This window comes from Lissotriton vulgaris, chromosome 7 (assembly GCF_964263255.1).
Source record: "Lissotriton vulgaris chromosome 7, aLisVul1.2, whole genome shotgun sequence".
Taxonomy (NCBI): Eukaryota; Metazoa; Chordata; class Amphibia; order Caudata; family Salamandridae; genus Lissotriton; species Lissotriton vulgaris.
Window position 1 is genome coordinate 170,055,292 of NC_141695.1, and position 14,587 is coordinate 170,069,878.

At 44.9% G+C, this 14,587-nt stretch overlaps 1 protein-coding gene across 5 annotated transcripts in view; it reads left to right on the plus strand.

Annotated features, from left to right (window-relative positions):
- Positions 1 to 14,587, plus strand: part of LOC147701095 (uncharacterized) — a 178,538-nt gene that overhangs the window by 141,804 nt on the left and 22,147 nt on the right. The window lies entirely within an intron of this gene.

The window sequence follows — 14,587 nt, forward strand, 5'->3', positions numbered from 1 at the left end:
CCTAGAGTGGAGTGAAGGATCAAAGTGTTGTAGAGTGGAGTGGAGAAGTAGAGTGCCGTAGAGAGTATTTGTTGGAGTACAGTGTCGTAGAGTGGATTCGTTGGAGTACAGTGTCGTAGAGTGGAGTGAAGGAACACAGTGTCGTAGAGTGGAGTGGGGGAGTAGAGTGCCGTAGAGAAGAATTGTTGGAGTACAGTGTTGTAGTGTGGAGTGAAGGATCACAATGTCTTAGAGTGGAGTGAGGGAGTAGAGTGCCGTAGGGAGGACTACAGTATCATAGTGTGTAGTGAAAGATCACAGTGCCGTAGAGTGGAGTGGGGTAGTAGAGTGGCATAGAGATGATTTGTTGGAGTACAGTGTCATAGATCGGAGCGAAGGATCACAGTGTTGTAGAATGGAAAGGGGGAGTGAGGCAGTAGAGTGCCGACGAGAGGATTTGTTGGAGTACAGTGTCGTACAGTGGAGTGAAGGATCACAGTTTCGTAGAGTGGAGTGGGGAAGTAGAGTGCCATAAAGAGGATTTGTTGGAGTACAGTGTCGTAGAGTGCAGTTAAGGATCACAGTGTGGTAGAGTAGAGTGAGGGAGTAGAGTGCTGTAGAGAGGATTTGTTGGAGTACAGTGTTGTAGAGTGGAGTGAACGATCACAGTGTCGTAGAGTGCCGTAGAGAGGATTTGTTGGAGTACCGTATCATAGAGTGGAGCGAAGGATCACAGTATCATATAGTGGAGCGAAGGATCACAGTGTCGCAGAGTGGAATTTGGAAGTAGAGTGCCGTATAGAGGATATGCTGGAGTACAGTGTCGTAGAGTGGAGTGAAGGAACACAGTGTCGTAGAGTGGAGTGGGGGAGTAGAGTGCCGTAGAGAGGATATGTTGGAGTACAGTGTCGTAGAGTGAAGAGAAGGATCACAGTGTCGTAGAGTGGAGTGAGGGAGTAGAGTGTCGTAGAGAGGATTTGTTGGAGTATAGTGTCATAGTGTGTAGTGAAGGATCACTGTTTTTTATGGAGTGGGGGCATATAGTTCCGTAGAGAGGATTTATTGGAGTACAGTGTCATAGTGTGGAGTGAAGGATCACAGTATCATAGATTGGAGTGGGGGAGTAGAGTGCCATAGAGAGGGTTTGTTGGAGTACAGTGTCATAGTGTAGAGTGAAGGATTATAGCGTTGTAGAGTAGAGTGGGGGAGTAGAGTGCCGTAGAGCGGATTTGTTGAAGTACAGTGTTGTAGAGTGGAGCGAAGGATCACAGTGTGGTAGAGTGGAGTGGGGGAGTAGAGCGCTTTAGGGAGGATTTGGTGGAGTACAGTGTCATAGTGTGTTGTGAAAGATCACAGTGTCGCAGAGTGGAGTGGGGTCGTTAAGTGCCGTAGAGAGAATTTATTGGAGTACAGTGTCATAGTATTGTATTGTAGCATACTTGTATAGCGCAACCTGTCACCACCAAGGGCATCCTGGCGCTTTTGACCCATAATCCAGCGAAAACAGTAGCTCAACCTATCCTGGGAAAAAGGTGAGTTTTCAAAGCCTTTCTAAAGGCTAGAAGATCTTCAAGGCGTCTCAAGGATATTGGCAGAGAGTTCCAGAGTTTGGCCGCCGCTACTCTGAACGAGCGGCCGCCCATCCTCACTCTCTGGAAGCGCGGAACTACCAGTAGCCTGGACGACGAGGAGCGTAAAGCTCGAGATGGACAATACCAGGCAAACATTCGCCGCAAAGGAATTGGGCCCAGGCCATGAATAGCCCTGAACCCAATACACGCTGCTTTGTAGCGCACCCGTAGATGGACCGGCAGCCAATGAAGTTCTCGCAGCGCTGCCGTAGAAGAGCTATGGTAGGCGCGAAAGAAGGCGAGTTTGGCAGCAATGTTCTGCACCCTTTGCAGCTTGCCCAGAAGTGTTACCGGGGCCTCTAGTGTGTAGTGAAGGATCACAGTGCCGTAGAGTGGAGTGGGGTAGTAGAGTGTCATAGAGAGGATTTGTTGGAGTACAGTGTCCTAGAGTGGAGTGAAGGAACACAGTGTTGTAGAGTAGAGTGGAAGAGTAGAGTGCCGTAGAGAGGAATTGTTGGAGTACAGTGTCCTAGAGTGGAACGAACGATCACAGTGTCGGAGAGTGGAGTGGGGGATTAGAATGCAGTAGAGAGGATTTGTTGGAGTACTCTGTCGTAGAGTGGAGTGAAGGATCACTGTGTCGTAGAGTGGAGTTAGGGAGTAGAGTGCTGTAGAGAGGATTTGTTGGAGTACAGTGTCACAGTGTGGAGGGAAGGAACACAGTGTTGCAGAGTTGAGTGGGGGCGTAAATTGCTGTAGAGAGGATTTATTGGAGTACAGTGTCATAGTGTAGAGTGAAGGATCACAGTACCATACAGTGGAGTGGGGGAGTAGAGTGCCATAGAGAGGATTTGTTGGTGTACAGTGTCTTAGTGTGAAGTGAAGGATCTCAGTGTTGTAGAGTGGAGTGGGGGAGTAGAATGCCTTAGGGAGGATTTGTTGGAGTACAGTGTCGTAGAGTGGAGCGAAGGATCACAGTGTCGGAGAGTGGAGTTGGGGAGTAGAGTTCCTTAGGGAGGATTTGGTAGAGTACAGTGTCATAGTGTGGGGTGAAGGATCACAGTGCCGTAGAGTGCAGTGGGATAGAGTGCCATAGAGAGGATTTGTTGGAGCACAGTGTCATATTGTAGAGTGAAGGATTATAGCGTTGTAGAGTGGAGTGGGGGAGTAGAGTATCGTAGAGAGGATTTGGTGGAGTACAGTATCATAGTGTTTAGTGAAAGATCAGTGTCACAGAGTGGAGTGGGGTAGTAGAGTGCCATAGAGAGGATTTATTTGAGTACAGTGTCAGTTTGGAGCGAAGGATCACAGTGCCGTAGAGTGGAGTGGGGTAGTAGAGTGCCATAGAGAAGATTTGTTAGAGTACATTGTCGTAGTCTGGAGTGAAGGATCACAGTGTCGTAGACTGGAGTGAACGAGTAGAGTGCTGTAGAGAGAATTTGTTGGAGTACAGTGTCATAGTGTGGAGGGAAGGATTACAGTGTTGTAGAGTGGAGTGGGAGAGTAGAGTGCCATAAAGTGTCGTAGAGTGGGGGAGTACTGCTGTAGAGAAGATTTGTTGGAGTACAGTGTTGTAGAGTAGAGTGAAAGAAAACAGTGTCATGGAGTGGGGGAGTAGAGTGCCATAGAGAAGAATTGTTGGAGTACAGTGTCCTAGAGTGGAACGAACGATCACAGTGTTGTAGAGTGGAGTGGAGAAGTATAGTGTCGTAGAGAGGATTTGTTGGAGTACAGTGTCATAGTGTGGAGTGAAGGATCACAGTGCCGTAGAGTAGAGTGGGGGAGTAAAGTGCCGTAGAGAGGATTTGTTGGAGTTCAGTTTCATAGACTGGAGTGACAGATCAGTGTTGTAGAGTGGAGTGGGGGAGTAGAGTGCCATAGAGAGGATTTGTTGGAGTACAGTGTCCTAGAGTGGAACGAACGATCACAGTGTTGTAGAGTGGAGTGGAGAAGTAGAGTGTCGTAGAGAGGATTTGTTGGAGTACAGTGTCATAGTGTGGAGTGAAGGATCACAGTGCCGTAGAGTAGAGTGGGGGAGTAAAGTGCCGTAGAGAGGATTTGTTGGAGTTCAGTTTCATAGACTGGAGTGAAAGATCACAGTGTTGTAGAGTAGAGTGGAAGAGTAGAGTGCCGTAGAGAGGATTTGTTGGAGTACAGTGTCGTAGAGTAGAGCGCAGGATCACAGTGTCGGAGAGTGGAGTGGGGGATTAGAATGCAGTAGAGAGGATTTGTTGGAGTACTCTGTCGTAGAGTGGAGTGAAGGATCACTGTGTCGTAGAGTGGAGTTAGGGAGTAGAGTGCTGTAGAGAGGATTTGTTGGAGTACAGTGTCCCAGTGTGGAGGGAAGGAACACAGTGTTGCAGAGTGGAGTGGGGGCGCAAATTGCTGTAGAGAGGATTTATTGGAGTACAGTGTCATAGTGTAGAGTGAAGGATCACAGTACCATAGAGTGGAGTGGGGGAGTAGAGTGCCATAGAGAGGATTTGTTGGTGTACAGTGTCTTAGTGTGAAGTGAAGGATCTCAGTGTTGTAGAGTGGAGTGGGGGAGTAGAGTGCCTTAGGGAGGATTTGTTGGTGTACAGTGTCGTAGAGTGGAGCGAAGGATCACAGTGTCGGAGAGTGGAGTTGGGGAGTAGAGTTCCTTAGGGAGGATTTGGTAGAGTACAGTGTCATAGTGTGGGGTGAAGGATCACAGTGCCGTAGAGTGCAGTGGGATAGAGTGCCATAGAGAGGATTTGTTGGAGCACAGTGTCATATTGTAGAGTGAAGGATTATAGCGTTGTAGAGTGGAGTGGGGGAGTAGAGTATCGTAGAGAGGATTTGGTGGAGTACAGTATCATAGTGTTTAGTGAAAGATCAGTGTCACAGAGTGGAGTGGGGTAGTAGAATGCCATAGAGAGGATTTATTTGAGTACAGTGTCAGTTTGGAGCGAAGGATCACAGTGCCGTAGAGTGGAGTGGGGTAGTAGAGTGCCATAGAGAAGATTTGTTAGAGTACATTGTCGTAGTGTGGAGTGAAGGATCACAGTGTCGTAGACTGGAGTGAACGAGTAGAGTGCTGTAGAGAGAATTTGTTGGAGTACAGTGTCATAGTGTGGAGGGAAGGATTACAGTGTTGTAGAGTGGAGTGGGAGAGTAGAGTGCCATAAAGTGTCGTAAAGTGGGGGAGTACTGCCGTAGAGAAGATTTGTTGGAGTACAGTGTTGTAGAGTAGAGTGAAAGAAAACAGTGTCATGGAGTGGGGGAGTAGAGTGCCATAGAGAGGAATTGTTAGAGTACAGTGTCGTAGACTGGAGTGAAGGATCACAGTGATGTGGAGTGGGTGAGTAGAGTGCCGTAGGGAGGATTTGGTGGAGTACAGTGTCATAGTGTGTAGTGAAAGATCACAGTGTTGCAGAGTGGAGTGGGGGCGTAGAGTGCTATCAAGAGGATTTGTTAGAATAAAGTGTCATAGTGTGGAGTGAAGGATCATTGCGTCGTAGAGTGGAGTGGGGGAGTAGAGTGCGGTAGAGAGGATTTGTTGGAGTACAGTGTCATAGTGTGGAGGGAAGGATCACAGTGCCGTAGAGTGGAGTCGGGGAGTAGAGTGGCATAGAGAGAATTTGTTGGAGTACAGTGTCATAGTGTGGAGGGAAGGATCACAGTGTCGTAGAGTGGAGTCGGGCAGAAGAGTGTCGTAGAGTGAATTAGTTGGAGTACAGCGTCATAGTGTGTAATGACGGTTCACAATATTGTAGAGTGGAGTGGGGGAGTAGAGTGCCGTAAAGAAGATTTGTTAGGGTACAGTGTTGTAGAGCGGAGCGAAGGATCACAGTGTTGTGCAGTGGGGGAGTAGCATGCCGACAAGAGGATTTGTTGGAGTACAGTGCCATAGACTGGAGTGAAGGATTCAAAGTGTCGTAGAGTGGAGTGTGGGAGTAGAGTGTGGTAGAGAGGATTTGTTGGAGTACAGTGTCCTAGAGTGGAGCGAAGGATCACAGAGTCGTAGAGTGGAGTAGGGGAGTAGAGTGCTGTAGAGATTATTTGTTGGAGTACAGTGTCATAGAATGAAGTGGGAGAGTAGAGTGCCGTAGAGATGATTTTTTGGAGTATTGTGTCATAGTGTGAAGTGAAGGATCACCGGGTCGTCAAGTGGAGTGGGGGAGTAGAGTGCCGTAGAGAGGATTTGTTGCAGTATAGTGTCATAGTATGTAGTGAAGAATCACTTTGTCTTAGAGTGAAGTGGGCGGTTCAAAAGGGGGTGGTGATAGATGGAGCATCTGAACCAATCAAACACTCACACCCAGTCAACAGATCTGGGTTTAATCCATCACCGTTCTTTAGCCCCCTCTGCCACCCCAGTTCAGACATGGCCATATGCAAATCAGTCTGACCCTGTGCCTCATGGGAACTGTCCAGCCCGAATTGCCAAGCCATGCCTTCCCTGGACTTGAAACAAGCTTCTGATGACCGGTTTCTGGCATTTCAGCCGTCTTCAGCCGGCTTGCTTGAATCCAGTGGCAAAGTGAGCGAGGGACTCACGTCTGAGCATACCCTGCCAACTTATGGCGAACAAAGCGGCACAAAAGGGGGTGGTGATGGACGGAGCATCTGAATCAATCAAACACTCACACCCAGTCAACAGATCTGGGTTTAATCCATCACCTTTCTTTAGCCCACTCTGCCACCCAAGTTCAGACATGGCCATATGCAAATCAGTCTGACCCTGTGCCTCATGGGAACAGTCCAGCCCGAACTGCCAAGCCATGCCTTCCTTGGACCGGAAACAAGCTTCAGAGGACCGGTTTCTGTCATATCAGCCTGGCTTGCTTGAATCCAGTGGCAATGTGAGCGAGGGACTTACGTCTGAGCATGCCCTGCCAATTTATGGCGAACAAAGCGGTCCAAAAGGGGGTGGTGATGGACGGAGCATCTGAGCCAATCAAACACTCAAACCCAGTCAACAGATCTGGGTTTAATCCATCACTGTTCTTTAGCCCACTCTGCCACCCCAGTGCAGACATGGCCATATGCAAATCAGTCTGACCCTGTGCCTCATGGGAACAGTCCAGCCCGAACTGCCAAGCCATGCCTTCCCTGGACCGGAAACAAGCTTCTGAGGACTGGTTTCTTGCATTTCAGCCGTCTTCAGCCCTGCTTGCTTGAATCCAGTGGCAAAGTGAGCGAGGGACTCGGGTCTGAGCATACCCTGCCTACTAATGGCGAACAAAGCGGTACAAAAGGGGGTGGTGATGGACGGAGCATCTGAACCAATCAAACACTCACACCCAGTCAACAGATCTGGGTTTAATCCATCACCGTTCTTTAGCCTACTCTGCCACCCCAGTTCAGACATGGCCATAGAGTGGAGTGGGAGCGTATAGTTCCGTAGAGAGAATTTATTGGAGTACAGTGTCATAGTGTGAAGTGAAGGATCACAGTGTCGTAGAGTGGAATGTGGGAGTAAAGTGCTATAGAGTGGATTTGTTGGAGCACAGTGTCATAGTGTAGAGTGAAGGATTATAGCGTTGTAGAGTGGAGTGTGGGAGTAGAGTGGCATAGAGAGGATTTGTTGGAGCACAGTGTCATAGTGTAGAGTGAAGGATTATAGCGTTGTAGAGTGGAGTGGGGGAGTAGAGTGCCATAGAGAGGATTTGTTGGAGCACAGTGTCGTAGAGTGGATTTATTGGAGTATAGTGTCGTAGTGTGGAGCGAAGGATCAGTGTCTTAGAGTGCAGTGGGGGAGTAGAGCGCCTTAGGGAGGATTTGGTGGAGTACAGTGTCATAGTGTGTAGTGAAAGATCACAGTGTCGCAGAGTGGAGTGGGGGCGTTAAGTGCCGTAGATAGAATTTATTGGATTACAGTGTCATAGTGTGTAATGAAGGATCACAGTGCCATAGTGTGGAGTGGGGTAGTAGAGTGCCGTATAGAGGATTTGTTGGAGTACAATGTTGTAGAGTGGAGCGAAGGATCACAGTGTCGTAGAGTGAGGGAGTAGAGTGCCGTAGAGAGGATTTGTTGCAGTATAGGGTCATAATGTGTAGTGAAGAATCACTGTGTCTTAGAGTGGAGTAGGGGCGTATAGTTCTATAGAGTGGATTTGTTGGAGCACAGTATCATAGTGTGGAGTCAAGGATCACAGTGTCGTAGAGTGGAGTGTGGGAGTAGAGTGTCATAGAGAGGATTTGTTGGAGCACAGTGTCTTTCATTTTTAAATTTTTTATTGTTCTCCCAATGGGACAAGTCATCAGCATATACAAAACATATATGTAACAAATCATAAAATTCAATATGAGAGCATTTATACAGCCGATTAACCAATCAACATTTCACATTGCTAAATGTTCATGAATTGCACCCCAAATTAACATACCAAGTCTCTGTTTCTTTGCCCCCTTTAAAGCATACAGATTCCACTCCAACTCGTAAAGATTATATAATTTAGCTCTCCAAAATTCAAATGCGGGAGGTTCCTCTTGTAACCAATCAGAGGCGATACAAAGACGTGCGGCAGTCATAGCCACAAAACACATACCTATATTTGTATATAACAGTTCCCTTCTTCACGTTATCCCCTGTTCCGAGTAGCATATGTGCTGGAGAAATCTTCTCAGTAGTCTTTGTAATCATAGTGAGAACATTTTCAATATGAGTCAACAATGGGTGCAGTTTAGTACAGCTAAAAAATATATGAATACTATCAGCATTATCATTTTTACAACGGAAGCATTTCCCGTCATATTGTGAGCCCCACTTCTTCATCCGCTCTGGAGTGTAATATAATCTAAGCACAGTCTTAAAAAACTGAGCCTTCAAGTTAGCCGATAAGAGCGCTTCCCTGGACATCACCATTGCATCTTCTATACTTAGACCAGGTTCCCCCAGTTGATGCTGCCAATACACGTTGAACTTCTGTAAGTCATCAGGTCTATCATCCATTAATATATTCTACAGAAGTCCAATTTTTTTCTATGTACGAATAGCCTCTACTATAGGAACAGTATCAGGTAGAATATGCCTTCGATTTACAAAATCCCTTACTTGCAGATATTTAAAGAAGGATGATTTAGTTCATTGATTTTTTGATGTCAAGCTCTCATAAGTTGCAATCGACCCATCTGTTTCAAATATCCCCAATTTGCGTTACCCCCCTATGCATCCATTCTTTAGCAACCCGGTCCCAAAAGATAGAGGGTAGTATTTTCAATTCATCGAACGGTGTGTAATGTGTCAGTTTCCCTAAATTTATCATTCTGGAGACCTTCCTCCAAACTGCATAGGCGGATTCCAGAACTTTATATAGTGTTCTCTTATAATAGTTGCCTTCAACTAGCGTGAGTCCCTAGCAATAAATAAAATATGGATGGTGCCTCTGCCATATCCTCTACCGATTCCCCGGTTAGTAACAGTCGCAATCTTTGTAAAAAGCATACATAGAAATATAGCAAGAAATCGGGGATAGCCCGACCACCTCTCTCGAGTCTCATTGCCCGACGGGATTTTCCCGGAGCCCAAAGAATTCTCGCACATACAGATTGCAACTGTTGACTGTAATGTGGTGGAATCTCTAGAGGTATAGCTCTAAAGAGATATAGAACTTTTGATAAAATACTAATTTTAATGATGTTCCCTCTGCCAATAATTGTTAATTGCAAGTGTCCCCATATGTCTAACAAATGCTTGATATGTTGAAGTGTGCTGACCCAATTGGTTTCAACTATATCTTTCATAGAAGTCTTGATTATGATACCAAGGTACGTTACTTCGGATACAACTCTAGGGTCGCTAGTTTGAATATTACCGGTACATAAAACTTGTGTCTTTGCAGAGTTTAATTTGTATCCTGATAATAAACCAAATTCAAGGGCCAACCGCTCAATCTCTATTAGCGCCTCGTCTGGATTAACATTAACCACTGCAACATCGTCTGCATAAGCAAATACTGTGTGGGATATGTTTTGCGCTATGAATGGTGTAATTGATGGGGTGTTGGATAGTCTATTTAGTAAAGGATTAATAAATAAGGCAAACAATAATGGCGAACACGGGCATCCTTGCCGAGTCCCTCTTGTGATTTTTATCAATGATGATTTCCTGCCCATTGCTGCAATTCTATCATTAGGGGCAGAGTATAACACTTGAACTGCAGTCAGAAATTTATCTTCAAAACCTGATCTTCGCATTACCTCCCATAAATAGTGCCATTCTACGCGATCAAACGCTTTCTCAGCATCGAGTAATATTGAAGCCAATGCACGGTTTTCTGCCTGAGCGATATCAAAAAGAGTTATAACTTTATTTATATGTGTCACTGTACCTCTATTAGGAATAAATCCATGTTGGTTTAAGGAGACTAGCGGGGTGATAACTTTAGAGATGCGGTTAGCTATAACTTTTGAGTACAATTTGCTGTCACAGTTGAGTAAAGAAATCGGGCGGTATGAGACCGGCATTTCTGGAAGTTTACCTTTTTTACTGAAAACCAAAATGGTAGCATCATTCCATGACAATGGTGCTTTACCATTTTGTGCCGTTCTAAAAGTATCCAGCATAATATATTTTAGTTGCTCAAAAAATAATTTGTAGACTTCACCAGGAATGTAATCTGGTCCTGCAGCCTTACCATTCGCCAGACTTTTTACCGCCAATTCTAACTCTTCCAGAGAAAAAGGGATTTCCAACCACTCCAACACAATGTATGCGTGAGCTCCACTGGCTCCCAATGCGACAACGAGCCATTTTTAAACTGTTGTGTATTTCACACAAAGTACTCCACGATACAGGCCCCATCATCCTACATGATACGATCAGATTTCATAAACCCTCTAGAAACCTACGATCTATGACGTCCGGAAGAGCATCTATCACCCGAGCTCGGACTGTCAGGATGGGAGAGAGGGCTTTCTCTCACATTGCCGCAACAAAATGGAACGAGTTACCCCACAAACTCAGAACAACTGACTGTTTCCTTTCTTTTAGGAAACAACTAAAAACATTCCTTTTCCCCAGCCCAGATCAATAATTTCCAAAGTGTTGCCGTTAAATCACTTGTAATTCTTCTTTAGCGCCGTGATGTCCTTTTAGGATGAATGTTAGCGCTTTACAAATAAAATAAATACAAATACAAATACTCCTTATCATTATCACTTAGTTGTATAAAATCCCCCAAATCAAATCTTGAATCTACTCTGTCAACTATTTGTTGCGTGTATAATTCCGTATAGAATTGCTGAAAAATATCTAGAATTTAATCTGGATCTTGTTGAACATTACCATATTGATCCTGCAGTTTAGAAATAGATCTTGATGTTGATTGCATCTTTAACCGTAAAGCGAGGGATCTACTAATTGCCTCACCATATTCATGCAATTGTCTCTTATGTACCAAATACTTTCTTGCATTTTCTTTACTCCAGATCCCTGAAATCTTAGCCCGACTTCTAGCTACCTTATCCTCCGCTTCTCTTATATCCCTTTGACTATCAGTTTTTTTGTAAATTCCTTTATTAGATTCTCCTCCGAATTTTTTAAAGCAGTATACAGATCTTGCATTTCCGCCCTTAACTTTTTCTGACGATAATAACCAAAACTCATCACCTCCCCTCTGAAGCAAGCTTTAAATGTATCCCATAATATGTCTATACTGGCCGAGCACAAATTCACGTTAATAATTCCTTTATCCATTTTGACATAACCGTCTGAAACTCTTCATCTAGACAAAGTTTTCTATCAAAAGTAAAAGTTCTCCCCTCATAGGCAATCTTCAAGTCAGGTATACTTAAGACAATTGGTGCATGGTCAGATGTAACTTTAGGAAATAATTCAACCCGAGTGTCCGTTAATATCGATAAGGGAGCAAAAAAATAATCTAAACGGGCCATTTTCCTATGTGGAAACGAGTAAAAAGTATAGCCTGGTAATTCGGGATTCATGTTACTCCAAGTATCTACTAAGCCATGATCTGTTATCAAATTACGTAAAGTCTTGAACACACGGGGTTTACGTCCCTTATAATTATGGAGAACAGTGTCATAGTGTAGAGTGAAGGATTATAGCGTTGCAGAGTGGAGTTGGGGAGTAGAGTGCGGTAGAGAGGATTTGTTGGAGTACAGTGTTGTAGAGTGGAGTGAAGTATCAGTGTCGTAGAGTGGAGTGGGGAGTAGAGTGCCATAGAGGATTTGTTGGAGTACAGTGTCATAGTGTGGACTGAAGGATCACAGTGTCGTAGAGTGGAGTGGGAGTGGAGTGGGAGAGTAGAGTGCCGTAGAGAAGATTTGTTGGAGTACAGTGTCATTGTGTGGAGTGAAGGATCACAGTGCCGTAGAGCGGAGTGGGGGAGTAGAGTGCCGTAGAGAGGATTTGTTGGAGTATTGTGTCATAGTGTTGGCATCGCTTAATGTTGCGGCCAAACTGTTATCAGGAACTAAAGCAATAACTCCATCTTTCTGTCCTTGAAAGTTCTGAAATGGCTGCCCTACGAGGCAAGAATGCACCTAAACATAGCTTGCATGACCCATAATGCCCTGCATAATAATACCTCCAGTTACTTCGCTCTCAAAGTTTGAGCGATCAGGAGGATTCAGACAACTGCGAAGTGCGAGTTCACTACTGAAACCACAATCCTTCCATAAAAAAAGAACTGGTTGCAGAGCATTCTCAGGGATTGCACCGAAGGTTTGGAACTCCCTACCTTCAGTGGTACGTGGAATCTCTTCCTTTACCTCCTTCAAAAAAGTAGTAAAAATGCTTCTAATAAACAAATTCACATCCTAAGACTTTAATTCTATGTTGACCTCTAGTCACCTATGTGATCCATATATTATATTATTGCCTACATGTTTTATATTGAAGACGAATACCAAATTTGTGTTTACCACTTCAACCACCTACTGTTTAATAAATGTGCTTTGTGAAACATTCTGATTCCCTCGTGGATCATTCTTTGTTGACTCCTAGTCACCTCTGCTATCCATAAACTACTATCTACCTCTTTTGTACTGAATGGGGATTACCGAATGTATGTTTACTACCTCTACCATCTAATGTTTAATAACTAATGAGGTGAAGGTGTTAGTATCGAGTCAGAGTATTTCAGTGGTTGCTGCTCTAGGGGTGTAATGAGGGTTCAGGCTATAATGATGAAAAATGTTGGTTGAAACAAGCTGCAAGGGTAATGGTAAATTAATGCTGTTGGGTAATCTGATGAAGGTGGATAGGGAGGAAGGGAAGGGGGTGGAGCAATACAAGTAGTGGGGAGAGGGGGGATACAGAACGAGGTACCCGTGGGATGACTAAAGGGCTAGGATGAGCTTGGGTCAGGGAGGAAACATATTCATCACATAGAGTTTGATGAGTGAGGTAAATGTCATCAAGTAATTCTAGGCTGCGTTCAGATGCTTGGATGAGGATAATCCCATTGTTATAAAGGAGATGGTTGCCTCTGCTCGGCAAACAATAGAGGGAGTTACCGAGAGTCTGAGACCTTGGGGAGTTTTCGTGGATTCAGTGATCCGGATCAGAGAGCAAAGGGCTTTCCTTCATTGTGCTGGTCTTTTAGTGTAAAAGATAAGGTCACTTATGGTAGCTCCTTTATTTGTGCAGACATAGGGGGTGGAAATAAGGGTTTCTGGGAGACATTTGAGAAGCCTGTGTTTTCAGTTCTTGAATACGCTTTCAGATAGTTTATGGTGGAATATGATAGTGTAGTTTGGAGTCTAGTGATCTTTGAGAAAGGGAATCCATGGCTAAGGGCTCCAAATTTCCAGAGTGGAAAGAGGGGAGGGACCGGAGTACTACATGCTCACGTGGGGGGAAGCTGAGGGGAGTGGAGGAGAAGGGGGGATGGTCAGATGAAGGAAGGAAGGAAGGGATGGAGCAAATCATGGGGTGGCTGGAGGAAAGTTCCATGACTACGTTCTACAAAGACAGCCCATTAAACAGCAGCATCATGACAGAAGACGTCCAGAGAGAAGAAGATACTCTTTCTGTTTTGGGCTTCCCAGCGTTATATGCATGCGATTACTATGTGGAAATCAGCAAATCCTGAAGAGAGGGCCCAGCTGTGAATGTAACAAGGGAGTTGAAATACATTAGGTTAAACTAGATTTTGCAATTAGGAAGCTAGAATCCAGATTAGAGGGATAGTGGGTATAGGATGAACAGTGGCCTAGAACGCACTTAAAAATTCGATAGCCCGAGCCAGTCTGGAATTCTAAATAGAATTAGTAAACAACATCATTCTAAGATGGCCGCCACGGTGGAAATACTTAGAAGCTATAGAACATGATAGGACTTAGCATGGGCTATGTCAATATCTAGATTCCTAGAGTCTTAGAGGCACCACCATTTTAGATTGGGCAGGGACCTTAAATGGGGAAAGGGTTGATACATGATGCAGGGCCTACAAGAAAAAACCAAAGGAAATGATGGACGGAGCGTTGACAATACAAGCACTCGCCCCCAGTCAACTTATCTGCAAGGCCCAGATGGAGCCCCTTTACGCCACAAGCGCCCCAAACACAATCAGCGCACAACAGGCTCCTGTATTCAGGCCTTGAGATAACAGCGAGGGGAATCCTCCCGAAAAAATGAGTTAGTAGTGAATGAAGCCAGTCGCCTCCATTAACAATAAGATTTGATGTATGGTACAACATCCTGATGTCCACCTTGATGTCTTGAGTCTTCCTGATCCATCTCTTTCTCCAAGACTGTTCTTGTTTTAACAAAACCTTGACCATATGCATCTACCTAAAGCTGTAACTATTATATGTGTGCTATGTGAGCGCCCTTTTTTTGCTAAGTTACTCTATGAACACCTTTGCTGAAATAAATAAGATGTGGCATGTTTAACCCGTTGACTGCGGCACGAATTTCGCCGCGGTGCGGGTGATTTATGACTAGGCGTGGTCAGGACAGGCCCCAGCTGTCCTCCGCACACTACCATTGTGACATCGGACGGCCGGGGGCTGTCCAACGCCTGCAAAGGGTTAAAAGAACTTTTATGCAAATATCTCTGTCTGGTTGAATGAGTCTTAAATATGTCTTCATAAGTTTCAAC